The following is a 15,673-nucleotide window of genomic DNA, read 5'->3' on the forward strand; positions in this document are numbered from 1 at the left end:
GAGCTAAAATTAGCATGTTTAAAGTGATTTTCATGCTTCCAGGGGCCCTAAACACAAGATTTGTGGAATGGTTAAAAGTGCATGAAAATGGCCAATTTACTCAATCTGAAGTCTCAAAAAGTGTTTCTTCACCCCAGTAAGTGAATTAAATACCATTTGGAGGCAGTTAATGTTCAAGCAAAACCAGCTGATTTTTGACAAAAGAGATAACACCCCCCCCCATTACGTCAAGCTTCAGAAAGGTGAAAAATGGTCTGATTTCAAATGTTTTATTTTTGAACGTCAGTGCACATTTGTAGGTGGATCATCAGTTTTAGAGCTAAAATTAGCATGTTTAAAGTGATTTTCCTGCTTCCAGGGGCCCGGGAAGTGAATTAAATACGATTTGGAGGCATTTAATGTTCAAGCAAAATCGGCTGATTTTTGACAAAAGAGATAACACCCCTCCATTACGGCGTTTTCAAATGTTTTATTTTTGAACGTCAGTTCACATTTGTAGGTGGATCATCAGTGTTAGAGCTAAAATTAGCATGTTTAAAGTGATTTTCATGCTTCCAGGGGCCCTAAACACAAGATTTATGGAATGGTTAAAAAAGCATGAAAATGGCCAATTTACTCACTCTGAGTTCTCAAAAAGGGTTTCTTCACCCCGGGAAGTTAATTAAATACCATTTGGAGGCATTTAATGTTCAAGCAAAAACGGCTGATTTTCGACAAAAGAGATAACACCCCCCCATTACGTCATGCTTCAGAAATGTGGAAAATGGTCCGTTTTCAAATGTTTTATTTTTGAACGTCAGTTCACATTTGAAGGTGGATCATCAGTGTTAGAGCTAAAATTAGCATGTTTAAAGTGATTTTCATGCTTCCAGGGGCCCTAAACACAAGATTTATGGAATGGTTAAAAGTGCATGAAAATGGCCAATTTACTCACTCTGAGTTCTCAAAAAGGGTTTCTTCACCCCGGGAAGTTAATTAAATACCATTTGGAGGCATTTAATGTTCAAGCAAAAACGGCTGATTTTCAACAAAAGAGATAACACCCCCCCATTACGTCATGCTTCAGAAATGTGGAAAATGGTCCGTTTTCAAATGTTTTATTTTTGAACGTCAGTTCACATTTGTAGGTGGATCATCAGTGTTAGAGCTAAAATTAGCATGTTTAAAGTGATTTTCATGCTTCCAGGGGCCCTAAACACAAGATTTATGGAATGGTTAAAAAAGCATGAAAATGGCCAATTTACTCACTCTGAGTTCTCAAAAAGGGTTTCTTCACCCCGGGAAGTTAATTAAATACCATTTGGAGGCATTTAATGTTCAAGCAAAAACGGCTGAATACCGACAAAAGAGATAATACCCCCCCATTACGTCATGCTTCAGAAATGTGGAAAATGGTCCGTTTTCAAATGTTTTATTTTTGAACGTCAGTTCACATTTGTAGGTGGATCATCAGTGTTAGAGCTAAAATTAGCATGTTTAAAGTGATTTTCATGCTTCCAGGGGCTCGGGAAGTTAATTAAATACCATTTGGAGGCATTTAATGTTCAAGCAAAAACGGCTGATTTTCGACTAAAGAGATAACACCCCCCCCATTACGTCATGCTTCAGAAATGTGGAAAATGGTCCGTTTTCAAATGTTTTATTTTTGAACGTCAGTTCACATTTGTAGGTGGATCATCAGTGTTAGAGCTAAAATTAGCATGTTTAAAGTGATTTTCATACTTCCAGGGGCCCTAAACACAAGATTTATGGAATGGTTAAAAAAGCATGAAAATGGCCAATTTACTCACTCTGAGTTCTCAAAAAGGGTTTCTTCACCCTGGGAAGTTAATTAAATACCATTTGGAGGCATTTAATGTTCAAGCAAAAACGGCTGAATACCGACAAAAGAGATAACACCCCCCATTACGTCATGCTTCAGAAATGTGGAAAATGGTCCGTTTTCAAATGTTTTATTTTTGAACGTCAGTTCACATTTGTAGGTGGATCATCAGTGTTAGAGCTAAAATTAGCATGTTTAAAGTGATTTTCATGCTTCCAGGGGCTCGGGAAGTTAATTAAATACCATTTGGAGGCATTTAATGTTCAAGCAAAAACGGCAGATTTTCGACAAAAGAGATAACACCCCCCCATTACGTCATGCTTCAGAAATGTGGAAAATGGTCCGTTTTCAAATGTTTTATTTTTGAACGTCAGTTCACATTTGTAGGTGGATCATCAGTGTTAGAGCTAAAATTAGCATGTTTAAAGTGATTTTCATGCTTCCAGGGGCTCGGGAAATTAATGAAATACCATTTGGAGGCATTTAATGTTCAAGCAAAAACGGCTGATTTTCGACAAAAGAGATAACACCCCCCCATTACGTCATGCTTCAGAAATGTGGAAAATGGTCCGTTTTCAAATGTTTTATTTTTGAACGTCAGTTCACATTTGTTTGTGGATCATCAGTGTTAGAACTAAAATTAGCATGTTTAAAGTGATTTTCATGCTTCCAGGGGCCCTAAACACAAGATTTATGGAATGGTTAAAAGTGCATGAAAATGGCCAATTTACTCACTCTGAGTTCTCAAAAGGGTTTCTTCACCCCGGGAAGTTAATTAAATACCATTTGGAGGCATTTAATGTTCAAGCAAAAATGTCTGAATACCGACAAAAGAGATAACACCCCCCCCCATTACGTCATGCTTCAGAAATGTGGAAAATGGTTCGTTTTCAAATGTTTTATTTTTGAACGTCAGTTCACATTTGTAGGTGGATCATCAGTGTTAGAGCTAAAATTAGCATGTTTAAAGTGATTTTCATGCTTCCAGGGGCTCAGGAAGTTAATTAAATACCATATGGAGGCATTTAATGTTCAAGCAAAAACAGCTGATTTTCGACAAAAGAGATAACACCCCCCATTACGTCATGCTTCAGAAATGTGGAAAATGGTCCGTTTTCAAATGTTTTATTTTTGAACGTCAGTTCACATTTGTGGGTGGATCATCAGTGTTAGAGCTAAAATTAGCATGTTTAAAGTGATTTTCATGCTTCCAGGGGCCCTAAACACAAGATTTATGGAATGGTTAAAAGTGCATGAAAATGGCCAAATTAATCACTCTGAGTTCTCAAAAAGGGTTTCTTCACCCTGGGAAGTTAATTAAATACCATTTGGAGGCATTTAATGTTCAAGCAAAAACGGATGATTTTCGACAAAAGAGATAACACCCCCCCATTACGTCATGCTTCAGAAATGTGGAAAATGGTCCGTTTTCAAATGTTTTATTTTTGAACGTCAGTTCACATTTGTAGGTGGATCATCAGTGTTTGAGCTAAAATTAGCATGTTTAAAGTGATTTTCATGCTTCCAGGGGCTCGGGAAGTTAATTAAATACCATTTGGAGGCATTTAATGTTCAAGCAAAAACGGCTGATTTTCGACAAAAGAGATAACACCCCCCCATTACGTCATGCTTCAGAAATGTGGAAAATGGTCCGTTTTCAAATGTTTTATTTTTGAACGTCAGTTCACATTTGTTTGTGGATCATCAGTGTTAGAACTAAAATTAGCATGTTTAAAGTGATTTTCATGCTTCCAGGGGCCCTAAACACAAGATTTATGGAATGGTTAAAAGTGCATGAAAATGGCCAATTTACTCACTTTGAGTTCTCAAAAGGGTTTCTTCACCCCGGGAAGTTAATTAAATACCATTTGGAGGCATTTAATGTTCAAGCAAAAATGTCTGAATACCGACAAAAGAGATAACACCCCCCCCATTACGTCATGCTTCAGAAATGTGGAAAATGGTTCGTTTTCAAATGTTTTATTTTTGAACGTCAGTTCACATTTGTAGGTGGATCATCAGTGTTAGAGCTAAAATTAGCATGTTTAAAGTGATTTTCATGCTTCCAGGGGCCCTAAACACAAGATTTATGGAATGGTTAAAAGTGCATGAAAATGGCCAATTTACTCACTCTGAGTTCTCAAAAAGGGTTTCTTCACCCCGGGAAGTTAATTAAATACCATTTGGAGGCATTTAATGTTCAAGCAAAAACTGATGATTTTCGACAAAAGAGATAACACCCCCCCATTACGTCATGCTTCAGAAATGTGGAAAATGGTCCGTTTTCAAATGTTTTATTTTTGAACGTCAGTTCACATTTGTAGGTGGATCATCAGTGTTTGAGCTAAAATTAGCATGTTTAAAGTGATTTTCATGCTTCCAGGGGCTCGGGAAGTTAATTAAATACCATTTGGAGGCATTTAATGTTCAAGCAAAAACGGCTGATTTTCGACAAAAGAGATAACACCCCCCCATTACGTCATGCTTCAGAAATGTGGAAAATGGTCCGTTTTCGAATGTTTTATTTTTGAACGTCAGTTCACATTTGTAGGTGGATCATCAGTGTTAGAGCTAAAATTAGCATGTTTAAAGTGATTTTCATGCTTCCAGGGGCCCTAAAAACAAGATTTATGGAATGGTTAAAAGTGCATAAAAATGGCCAATTTACTCACTCTGAGTTCTCAAAAAGGGTTTCTTCACCCCGGGAAATTAATTAAATACCATTTGGAGGCATTTAATGTTCAAGCAAAAACGGCTGATTTTCGACAAAAGAGATAACACCCCCCCATTACGTCATGCTTCAGAAATGTGGAAAATGGTCCGTTTTCAAATGTTTTATTTTTGAACGTCAGTTCACATTTGTAGGTGGATCATCAGTGTTAGAGCTAAAATTAGCATGTTTAAAGTGATTTTCATGCTTCTAGGGGCCCTAAACACAAGATTTATGGAATGGTTAAAAGTGCATGAAAATGGCCAATTTACTCACTCTGAGTTCTCAAAAGGGTTTCTTCACCCCGGGAAGTTAATTAAATACCATTTGGAGGCATTTAATGTTCAAGCAAAAACGGCTGAATACCGACAAAAGAGATAATACCCCCCATTACGTCATGCTTCAGAAATGTGGAAAATGGTTCGTTTTCAAATGTTTTATTTTTGAACGTCAGTTCACATTTGTAGGTGGATCATCAGTGTTAGATCTAAAATTAGCATGTTCAAAGTGATTTTCATGCTTCCAGGGGCTCGGGAAGTTAATTAAATACCATATGGAGGCATTTAATGTTCAAGCAAAAACGGCTGATTTTCGACTAAAGAGATAACACCCCCCATTACGTCATGCTTCAGAAATGTGGAAAATGGTCCGTTTTCAAATGTTTTATTTTTGAACGTCAGTTCACATTTGTAGGTGGATCATCAGTGTTAGAGCTAAAATTAGCATGTTTAAAGTGATTTTCATGCTTCCAGGGGCTCAGGAAGTTAATTAAATACCATATGGAGGCATTTAATGTTCAAGCAAAAACAGCTGATTTTCGACAAAAGAGATAACACCCCCCATTACGTCATGCTTCAGAAATGTGGAAAATGGTCCGTTTTCAAATGTTTTATTTTTGAACGTCAGTTCACATTTGTGGGTGGATCATCAGTGTTAGAGCTAAAATTAGCATGTTTAAAGTGATTTTCATGCTTCCAGGGGCCCTAAACACAAGATTTATGGAATGGTTAAAAGTGCATGAAAATGGCCAAATTAATCACTCTGAGTTCTCAAAAAGGGTTTCTTCACCCTGGGAAGTTAATTAAATACCATTTGGAGGCATTTAATGTTCAAGCAAAAACGGATGATTTTCGACAAAAGAGATAACACCCCCCCATTACGTCATGCTTCAGAAATGTGGAAAATGGTCCGTTTTCAAATGTTTTATTTTTGAACGTCAGTTCACATTTGTAGGTGGATCATCAGTGTTTGAGCTAAAATTAGCATGTTTAAAGTGATTTTCATGCTTCCAGGGGCTCGGGAAGTTAATTAAATACCATTTGGAGGCATTTAATGTTCAAGCAAAAACGGCTGATTTTCGACAAAAGAGATAACACCCCCCCATTACGTCATGCTTCAGAAATGTGGAAAATGGTCCGTTTTCAAATGTTTTATTTTTGAACGTCAGTTCACATTTGTTTGTGGATCATCAGTGTTAGAACTAAAATTAGCATGTTTAAAGTGATTTTCATGCTTCCAGGGGCCCTAAACACAAGATTTATGGAATGGTTAAAAGTGCATGAAAATGGCCAATTTACTCACTTTGAGTTCTCAAAAGGGTTTCTTCACCCCGGGAAGTTAATTAAATACCATTTGGAGGCATTTAATGTTCAAGCAAAAATGTCTGAATACCGACAAAAGAGATAACACCCCCCCCATTACGTCATGCTTCAGAAATGTGGAAAATGGTTCGTTTTCAAATGTTTTATTTTTGAACGTCAGTTCACATTTGTAGGTGGATCATCAGTGTTAGAGCTAAAATTAGCATGTTTAAAGTGATTTTCATGCTTCCAGGGGCCCTAAACACAAGATTTATGGAATGGTTAAAAGTGCATGAAAATGGCCAATTTACTCACTCTGAGTTCTCAAAAAGGGTTTCTTCACCCCGGGAAGTTAATTAAATACCATTTGGAGGCATTTAATGTTCAAGCAAAAACTGATGATTTTCGACAAAAGAGATAACACCCCCCCATTACGTCATGCTTCAGAAATGTGGAAAATGGTCCGTTTTCAAATGTTTTATTTTTGAACGTCAGTTCACATTTGTAGGTGGATCATCAGTGTTTGAGCTAAAATTAGCATGTTTAAAGTGATTTTCATGCTTCCAGGGGCTCGGGAAGTTAATTAAATACCATTTGGAGGCATTTAATGTTCAAGCAAAAACGGCTGATTTTCGACAAAAGAGATAACACCCCCCCATTACGTCATGCTTCAGAAATGTGGAAAATGGTCCGTTTTCGAATGTTTTATTTTTGAACGTCAGTTCACATTTGTAGGTGGATCATCAGTGTTAGAGCTAAAATTAGCATGTTTAAAGTGATTTTCATGCTTCCAGGGGCCCTAAAAACAAGATTTATGGAATGGTTAAAAGTGCATAAAAATGGCCAATTTACTCACTCTGAGTTCTCAAAAAGGGTTTCTTCACCCCGGGAAATTAATTAAATACCATTTGGAGGCATTTAATGTTCAAGCAAAAACGGCTGATTTTCGACAAAAGAGATAACACCCCCCCATTACGTCATGCTTCAGAAATGTGGAAAATGGTCCGTTTTCAAATGTTTTATTTTTGAACGTCAGTTCACATTTGTAGGTGGATCATCAGTGTTAGAGCTAAAATTAGCATGTTTAAAGTGATTTTCATGCTTCTAGGGGCCCTAAACACAAGATTTATGGAATGGTTAAAAGTGCATGAAAATGGCCAATTTACTCACTCTGAGTTCTCAAAAGGGTTTCTTCACCCCGGGAAGTTAATTAAATACCATTTGGAGGCATTTAATGTTCAAGCAAAAACGGCTGAATACCGACAAAAGAGATAATACCCCCCATTACGTCATGCTTCAGAAATGTGGAAAATGGTTCGTTTTCAAATGTTTTATTTTTGAACGTCAGTTCACATTTGTAGGTGGATCATCAGTGTTAGATCTAAAATTAGCATGTTCAAAGTGATTTTCATGCTTCCAGGGGCTCGGGAAGTTAATTAAATACCATATGGAGGCATTTAATGTTCAAGCAAAAACGGCTGATTTTCGACTAAAGAGATAACACCCCCCATTACGTCATGCTTCAGAAATGTGGAAAATGGTCCGTTTTCAAATGTTTTATTTTTGAACGTCAGTTCACATTTGTAGGTGGATCATCAGTGTTAGAGCTAAAATTAGCATGTTTAAAGTGATATAGCCGAGATACCCGCCACCCCCTCTCAACACAATCCCCAAAGGAGTGAAACCGGAAACAGTTCTTGAAGTTTTTGGAAGTGGGATGGAGTGACCATCCCGGCCGTATTTATTAAAACAAAATTAAAACATTAAACGTTTCATGTTATGTACAATTTCTTTACCATATTGCGATGTTTGGCTAACCTTAACAGATTCTCTAATACAGAAGTTCTCCTAGCCGAACTAGCAACCTACAAAACATTTCTTGACATATTGAAATTGTACAACCTAACGTTTAAGGGCCAACAGCAAGGTCATAACCGGTGTCAAGATCCCTAACCGGACTTACCCCTCCCACTTGGGATGGGCGACAGCACGGAGGCGTACCTCAAGTGCAACTACTACCAATTTCCCTTGACTTGACGGGGGCACCTAAAACTCGACGCCAGTTAAAGGTCGTTCGAATACTCGTGTGAGGTATCTAGAAGGTATCGTGGCCCTTATCCCAACCCCACACAACTTACCGCATCTGCCGTCGCAGATGTCACTGGCCCCGGGAAATTCCCCAGGAGGGGGCTGTAACCCCTCCTACAAAGGAAGGGGCCTTGACCGCCTTTCCTTTACTTCCGGCGACCCATCCTTAGAAGGGACCGCCTCCCCATTGAGGGGCCAATGGCCACCTCTCCCGAGCGCTCCCATCCGTGTTGGGTGACGCCCACTCATAGGGATCTACTAATTAGTGCTCACCGATCATGACCTTACCGCCTACCAAAATAAATACGACAGTGCAAATTAACCTAAGAATACCTTGGCCACTATGACCGAAAGAGCATACATCAAAATTCGACACTAACTGAATATCTTTAATGGCAAACATACTCAAAACGAACATTCTTTATTAACTCAAAATCAACATGGCACTACAACCTGGAAACGAAAACAAAAACAAAATTAATCAACTTTATTATACACAACTGGCTGTCTTCAGGGGCTGGTGGGTGGGTCAAAATTGGCTCTTCGTTCTGTCCCGAGCTCACGTGCAGCGAGGAGGTGCAGCTTCAGAGCACAAGAACAAGAGGATGTCTTCTGGTCTTGCGTCCCTTTTTATCCGTCTTCAGGGCGGGCGTATACCCGCCCCTGCCTGCCCCTGAGGGCGTGGCTGGCTGCGTCGGTGTCTAGGCCAGCCCACTCTAGGGCGGGAACGGGCGCGCCCCAGCTACGCCGCTTCGGGCATACCAGTTGAGACGCGCCTCCCGCCCAAAATGGCTTCCCGGGGGGATCGAGGCACTCGGCCATAAGTTCGGGGGGACCGATTCGGTCGCCCCTTTCCATATAGCCGAGATACCCGCCACCCCCTCTCAACACAATCCCCAAAGGAGTGAAACCGGAAACAGTTCTTGAAGTTTTTGGAAGTGGGATGGAGTGACCATCCCGGCCGTATTTATTAAAACAAAATTAAAACATTAAACGTTTCATGTTATGTACAATTTCTTTACCATATTGCGATGTTTGGCTAACCTTAACAGATTCTCTAATACAGAGGTTCTCCTAGCCGAACTAGCAACCTACAAAACATTTCTTGACATATTGAAATTGTACAACCTAACGTTTAAGGGCCAACAGCAAGGTCATAACCGGTGTCAAGATCCCTAACCGGACTTACCCCTCCCACTTGGGATGGGCGACAGCACGGAGGCGTACCTCAAGTGCAACTACTACCAATTTCCCTTGACTTGACGGGGGCACCTAAAACTCGACGCCAGTTAAAGGTCGTTCGAATACTCGTGTGAGGTATCTAGAAGGTATCGTGGCCCTTATCCCAACCCCACACAACTTACCGCATCTGCCGTCGCAGATGTCACTGGCCCCGGGAAATTCCCCAGGAGGGGGCTGTAACCCCTCCTACAAAGGAAGGGGCCTTGACCGCCTTTCCTTTACTTCCGGCGACCCATCCTTAGAAGGGACCGCCTCCCCATTGAGGGGCCAATGGCCACCTCTCCCGAGCGCTCCCATCCGTGTTGGGTGACGCCCACTCATAGGGATCTACTAATTAGTGCTCACCGATCATGACCTTACCGCCACAGGCCCGGATAGTTGACCGGCTATCCGGGCCCCCCACCAAAACTCCTAGCTAAAGGTCATGTTCCAACGTTTTTAACCATGCTAAGAAGTCTCCTATGAGTAACTCATTTCCCACCCGAGACAAATGCACACCATCCCCCATATACATGCTGTCATCATTAATACAACCGTGCGAGATATAATGCAATGTCCTGGAACGGAACAACCTACTCATTTTGTTATTAAGTTTCCTAACAGAATGGTTCAAAGCAGGGATCGAAATAGCCCCCCGCCACTCTTTTCGTGGGATGATATGAGACCACGCAATTATGCACCCCGGAACTTTCCTCGCTAACCAACTTACGGTGGAAAGCATCGCCTCCAGGAGAAGTCGTCTACCGGTGGTGACCAAATCATTGCCCCCTAAATGTACTATGACTATAGACGGCGGTGACCTCATCCGCCCTAACAAACCCTCAAAGTAAGCTTGAAACTGGTCAATACAGAGACCGCCCCTTCCGTAGAAGGACATCCTGTACCCGTATTCCCCAGCAACGTGAATCATGTCACCTGCTTTGAATACGTCTGCGGCACGCCTCACGTATGAGTGGCCCACGACCCACACCTCCTTTCTCACAGCCGGTGATGTCTGACCGCTGGCCCGGTGTTGGGTCGACTGCATAGTCCGCCCCGCCTCGAAGGCTTGCGTAACTGAAAACCAAACAAAAGACAAGAAGCGTGAGTACATTGTTACAGCTTCACAACATGTGCAACCGCACATACCTCTTATAACAATTGGAGGACCAACGCCCCACTCGTTTTACTTGTTCCACATTAAGACCCCTGGCTGCAGCTTCAGTGGCAGCCCCTATCCGAAAGGAATGGGTCCCAAACTCACCCGGGTCCAAGCCTGCTGCGGTAATTGACATCGCGAGCACCCGCTGAAACTGAAACTTTGTCAGTGGGGTGGCGTCCGCGTGTCTCAACATTGTCCCCCCCCATGATGCCACCCTTTGTGCTAGGTAGTCCTCTAAACACCTCACCGGACACATGGAGGACCCTGGAATCCTGCGAATGACTATGCAGTCTCCCACCCCACTTTGATCGGTTTTTGACTTGACAAAGGATACCGTCATAGTCTCACCCCTGATCTGAACGTGTTCCCGGCACAAGCCCCCCGCCACATCCCGCTTGCTCCTTGCCACCAGCTCACTTATCCTCATAGCCCCGTGAAATGCAAGCGTAAAAGCGGCTCGGAACAAACAGGCCTCGAACTGAGACGAGCATATGTCGGGGAGTGTGGTCAGCAACTGGGACAACCTATCCAGACCTATCGGGCGCCTCTCATCTACTCTGCGACCCTCAAGGCGTTGCCACCCACGCAGCGCTTTCTGTACAGCAAAAGACGCTGTCGGGTCCTGGATATTATGAGCCCTGGCAACAAAGGAGATGGCAGCACGATGCCTCTGGGCTGTAGCCACCGACTTCCCAGCCTTACGCAAGGACATCAGAAAATGTACTACCCAATCCTCATGCCCCCAAAGTCCCCCTCTCTCAGTCCCCAAAAAGGCCAAATAAGCCCGAAACGCCCCTTCGTATGCCTTCCTCGTCCTTGGTGCTAGACTCTCTCCCACGAGGTAACGAAGTTCGGGGCACCGAGAGACCAGAGAGCTTCGGGAAAGGGTGCTGGCTCGGGGTCCGCTGAGGGAAGGAAACCCGAGAAAGTCTGCATTTGAAAACGAGACAGTGCATCAGCAGCCTGATTCATCACCCCCGGGACATGCTTTGCTCTGAATACCACGTTCAGTTGCATACACAGTAAGACAATCTCTTTAAGCAGCCTCAAAATCATTTTACAACGTGCTGCCTGACTATTAATGCATTCTACAACGGTCATATTGTCAGACCAAAATATGACAGAATGATTTTTGAAACCATCGGGCCAGGATCTGAGGGCCACCAAAATAGGAAACAGCTCAAGGAAAGCAATATTACTCGTCAGCCCCTCATCGTGCCACCATGTTGGCCACTTTTGTGCCGACCATTTTGTGCCGAAGATGGCGCCGAAACCCATGCTTCCCGCTGAGTCCGTCCACAGACCCAGCTCTTCGGAGGACAAGGCCGGTTTGTTCCAGACGACTCGACCATTGAAATCCGCCAAGAATGCTAACCAAATACGCATGTCTTGGCGGACCTCGGCCGATAACCTCGTGCGCCTGTGCAATCGAACGGGAGAAGGGGCGGGCCATCGGGATCACCCTTAAGGCAAAATTCAACTTCCCCACCAATTGCTGCAATTGATGCAGCGTAACTTTAGGTGCAGTGATACACATTTGCAGGGCTGTCTTGAATTTCGATACTTTGGAAGCTGGTAAACGAAAACAACCCTCACTAGAGTCCAACTCGATCCCGAGGAACTCGAGGCAAGTCGTGGGACCCACAGTTTTACCTGGTGCCAACGGCACGCCAAATTGATTCATTAAAACACAAAATTCAGTCAAGGCCCGGGCACATTCATCATCCCCAGCGGCCCCAAGGAACAGAAAATCATCGAGGTAATGCATCACGTTCCGAAAACCAGTTTTCTTCGTGTAAACCCATTGCAGAAAACTACTGAATTTCTCGAAATAAGCACAAGATATCGAGCACCCCATTGGCATACACCTGTCCATGTAATACAAACCTTGAAACATGAATCCCAACAAACGTTGATCATCCGGGTATACCGGGAGCAAACGGAACGCTGACTCGATATCTGATTTCGCCATCAGCGTCCCGGGCCCCAGGCGATTCAAAATGGCGACGGCCTCATCGAATGATGCGTACCGCACCGAACACATTTCTGGATTAATTGCATCGTTTACAGAAAGGCCATGAGGGGCTGATAAATTGTGAATCAATCGAAACTCACCCGGGTCCTTCTTGGGGACCACCCCTAAAGGAGAACAAACAAAGTTCGGTCCCGGGGGGACAGGAAACGGGCCGGCAACCCGACCTCGGGTAACCTCTTTCCGGATCTTATCCTGCACTACAGTTGTATGCTGCAAGACGGAAAGTTGATTTTTGCACGACCCGACACCCTGAAAGCTACCCACCGGGATGCGGAAACCATATGAAAAACCGTTTCGTAGCACCCCAGCAGAAGTACGATCAGGGTATTCGCTGAGCCAGGGAATCATCGCCAGGGTATCAATCGGGGTTGGTAAAGGCGCCCCTCGGACTATCTTAGACCTGTTTAGCGCCTCCTCTACCCCCATTTTCACCCGATTTGGCTCTGCACGAGGACTCAGGATGGGGTGCCCCACAACCACTACATTCGTGTTTGAACTTACAAGACCCCGGGGGCCTAGTACATTTGCTTCTGTTGAAATTGAAACAGAACCCCCTCTTCCCTGTATTGCCGGCGGGTCTCGGGTAATCGTCTGTACCCGTACCCGACCGAAAGGGCGTCCCCCCATTTTGGCGGGAGGACTCACTAACAGCACTCCCTACCAATGGCACTTTCAACATTCCGGACTCTTTCATCTTATTCCACGTTAAAGAATCGTAACAGTCCCAGGTTAAACTTTTGTTATGCTCCATCGCTTTCCTGAAAAGGTTGTCATAACAGAACCATTGGTTACCTTGATGTGATGTTGAGTACCCCATAATTCGTGACTGATATACTGGAAATTCAGGGAGTAAATCAGGCCTACGTTCCCCCAAAATTGCCGTGAAAATTCCCCAAGCATTACCCCAGTTACCAATATTTTCATTCACTTTAAAGGCGGCCATTTTTGCGCGCCAAACACTCGGATGCATCAGATCCTTTTGACCTTTAACAGTTTCGACCTCATAGTGATCAACGAGCAGGGAGAAAATGTTAACGTATTCCCCCGCCCAAATCTTTTCCTTTATTGGCAAAGGAACATGTTGCCCCAGTCTTTCTCTACGAGAGGGTGTTGACTCATCCCTTGCAATCGGCAATGGCCGCTTACCTGCACCGGACGCTGCTTCCGTCCCTTGTGGCTTGTCTATCGCCGCATCCGGCGATAGACAAGCCACAAGGGACAAGATCTTGGCTGTATCACGTTTCTCGCGCAACTGCTTCATGAGTGCTTGCGCTTCGGTAGCCATGGCGCCCCCATTGCTGTCCCCCAACCATGCTGCTAACTGTGCCGCCAACTCAGGAGGCATATCTCCGGCAGACGTCGGGGTAACTATCACGGGAATCGGATTCCCCTCATCCGGTACCGGGGCCGGTACCGGGGCTGGCGCCTCGAGCGGAGAACAGGGAACCGGGACGTCTCCCCCGACCGGCCCCCTTCTCGGCCTCTTTGGCTTCCCTCCGGCCGGTGGACGCCCCGATCCCTCCTCGCCGTCTCGCTCCGCCAACCGCTTCTTAATTTCGGACATATCCTTCATGAGTGCCCGAACCAACTGGTCAGTCGACATTCTCTTTGTTCCTTTCTTGGGCATCCTTTCGACGAAGTATCTAAAAGACAAAGAGAAAGATTAAAACGCTCAAAATTGGCTCTTCGTTCTGTCCCGAGCTCACGTGCAGCGAGGAGGTGCAGCTTCAGAGCACAAGAACAAGAGGATGTCTTCTGGTCTTGCGTCCCTTTTTATCCGTCTTCAGGGCGGGCGTATACCCGCCCCTGCCTGCCCCTGAGGGCGTGGCTGGCTGTGTCGGTGTCTAGGCCAGCCCACTCTAGGGCGGGAACGGGCGCGCCCCAGCTACGCCGCTTCGGGCATACCAGCTGAGACGCGCCTCCCGCCCAAAATGGCTTCCCGGGGGGATCGAGGCACTCGGCCATAAGTTCGGGGGGACCGATTCGGTCGCCCCTTTCCATTTTCATGCTTCTAGGGGCCCTAAACACAAGATTTATGGAATGGTTAAAAGTGCATGAAAATGGCCAATTTACTCACTCTGAGTTCTCAAAAGGGTTTCTTGACCCCGGGAAGTTAATTAAATACCATTTGGAGGCATTTAATGTTCAAGCAAAAACGGCTGAATACCGACAAAAGAGATAACACCCCCCCATTACGTCATGCTTCAGAAATGTGGAAAATGGTTCGTTTTCAAATGTTTTATTTTTGAACGTCATTTCACATTTGTAGGTGGATCATCAGTGTTAGAGCTAAAATTAGCATGTTTAAAGTGATTTTCATGCTTCCAGGGGCTTAGGAAGTTAATTAAATACCATTTGGAGGCATTTAATGTTCAAGCAAAAACGGCTAATTTTCGACAAAAGAGATAACACCCCCATTACGTCATGCTTCAGAAATGTGGAAAATGGTCCGTTTTCAAATGTTTTATTTTTGAACGTCAGTTCACATTTGTAGGTGGATCATCAGTGTTAGAGCTAAAATTAGCACGTTTAAAGTGATTTTCATGCTTCTAGGGGCCCTAAACACAAGATTTATGGAATGGTTAAAAGTGCATGAAAATGGCCAATTTACTCACTCTGAGTTCTCAAAAGGGTTTCTTCACCCCGGGAAGTTAGTTGAATACCATTTGGAGGCATTTAATGTTCAAGCAAAAACGGCTGAATACCGACAAAAGAGATAACACCCCCCCATTACGTCATGCTTCAGAAATGTTGAAAATGGTTCGTTTTCAAATGTTTTATTTTTGAACGTCAGTTCACATTTGTAGGTGGATCATCAGTGTTAGAGCTAAAATTAGCATGTTTAAAGTGATTTTCATGCTTCCAGGGGCTCGGGAAGTTAATTAAATACCATATGGAGGCATTTAATGTTCAAGCAAAAACGGCTGATTTTCGACAAAAGAGATAACAACCCCCCAATACGTCATCCTTCAGAAATGTGGAAAATGGTCCGTTTTCAAATGTTTTATTTTTGAACGTCAGTTCACATTTGTAGGTGGATCATCAGTGTTAGAGC

Source organism: Lissotriton vulgaris, chromosome 4_1, assembly GCF_964263255.1.
Source record: "Lissotriton vulgaris chromosome 4_1, aLisVul1.2, whole genome shotgun sequence".
In the NCBI taxonomy this organism is placed as follows: Eukaryota; Metazoa; Chordata; class Amphibia; order Caudata; family Salamandridae; genus Lissotriton; species Lissotriton vulgaris.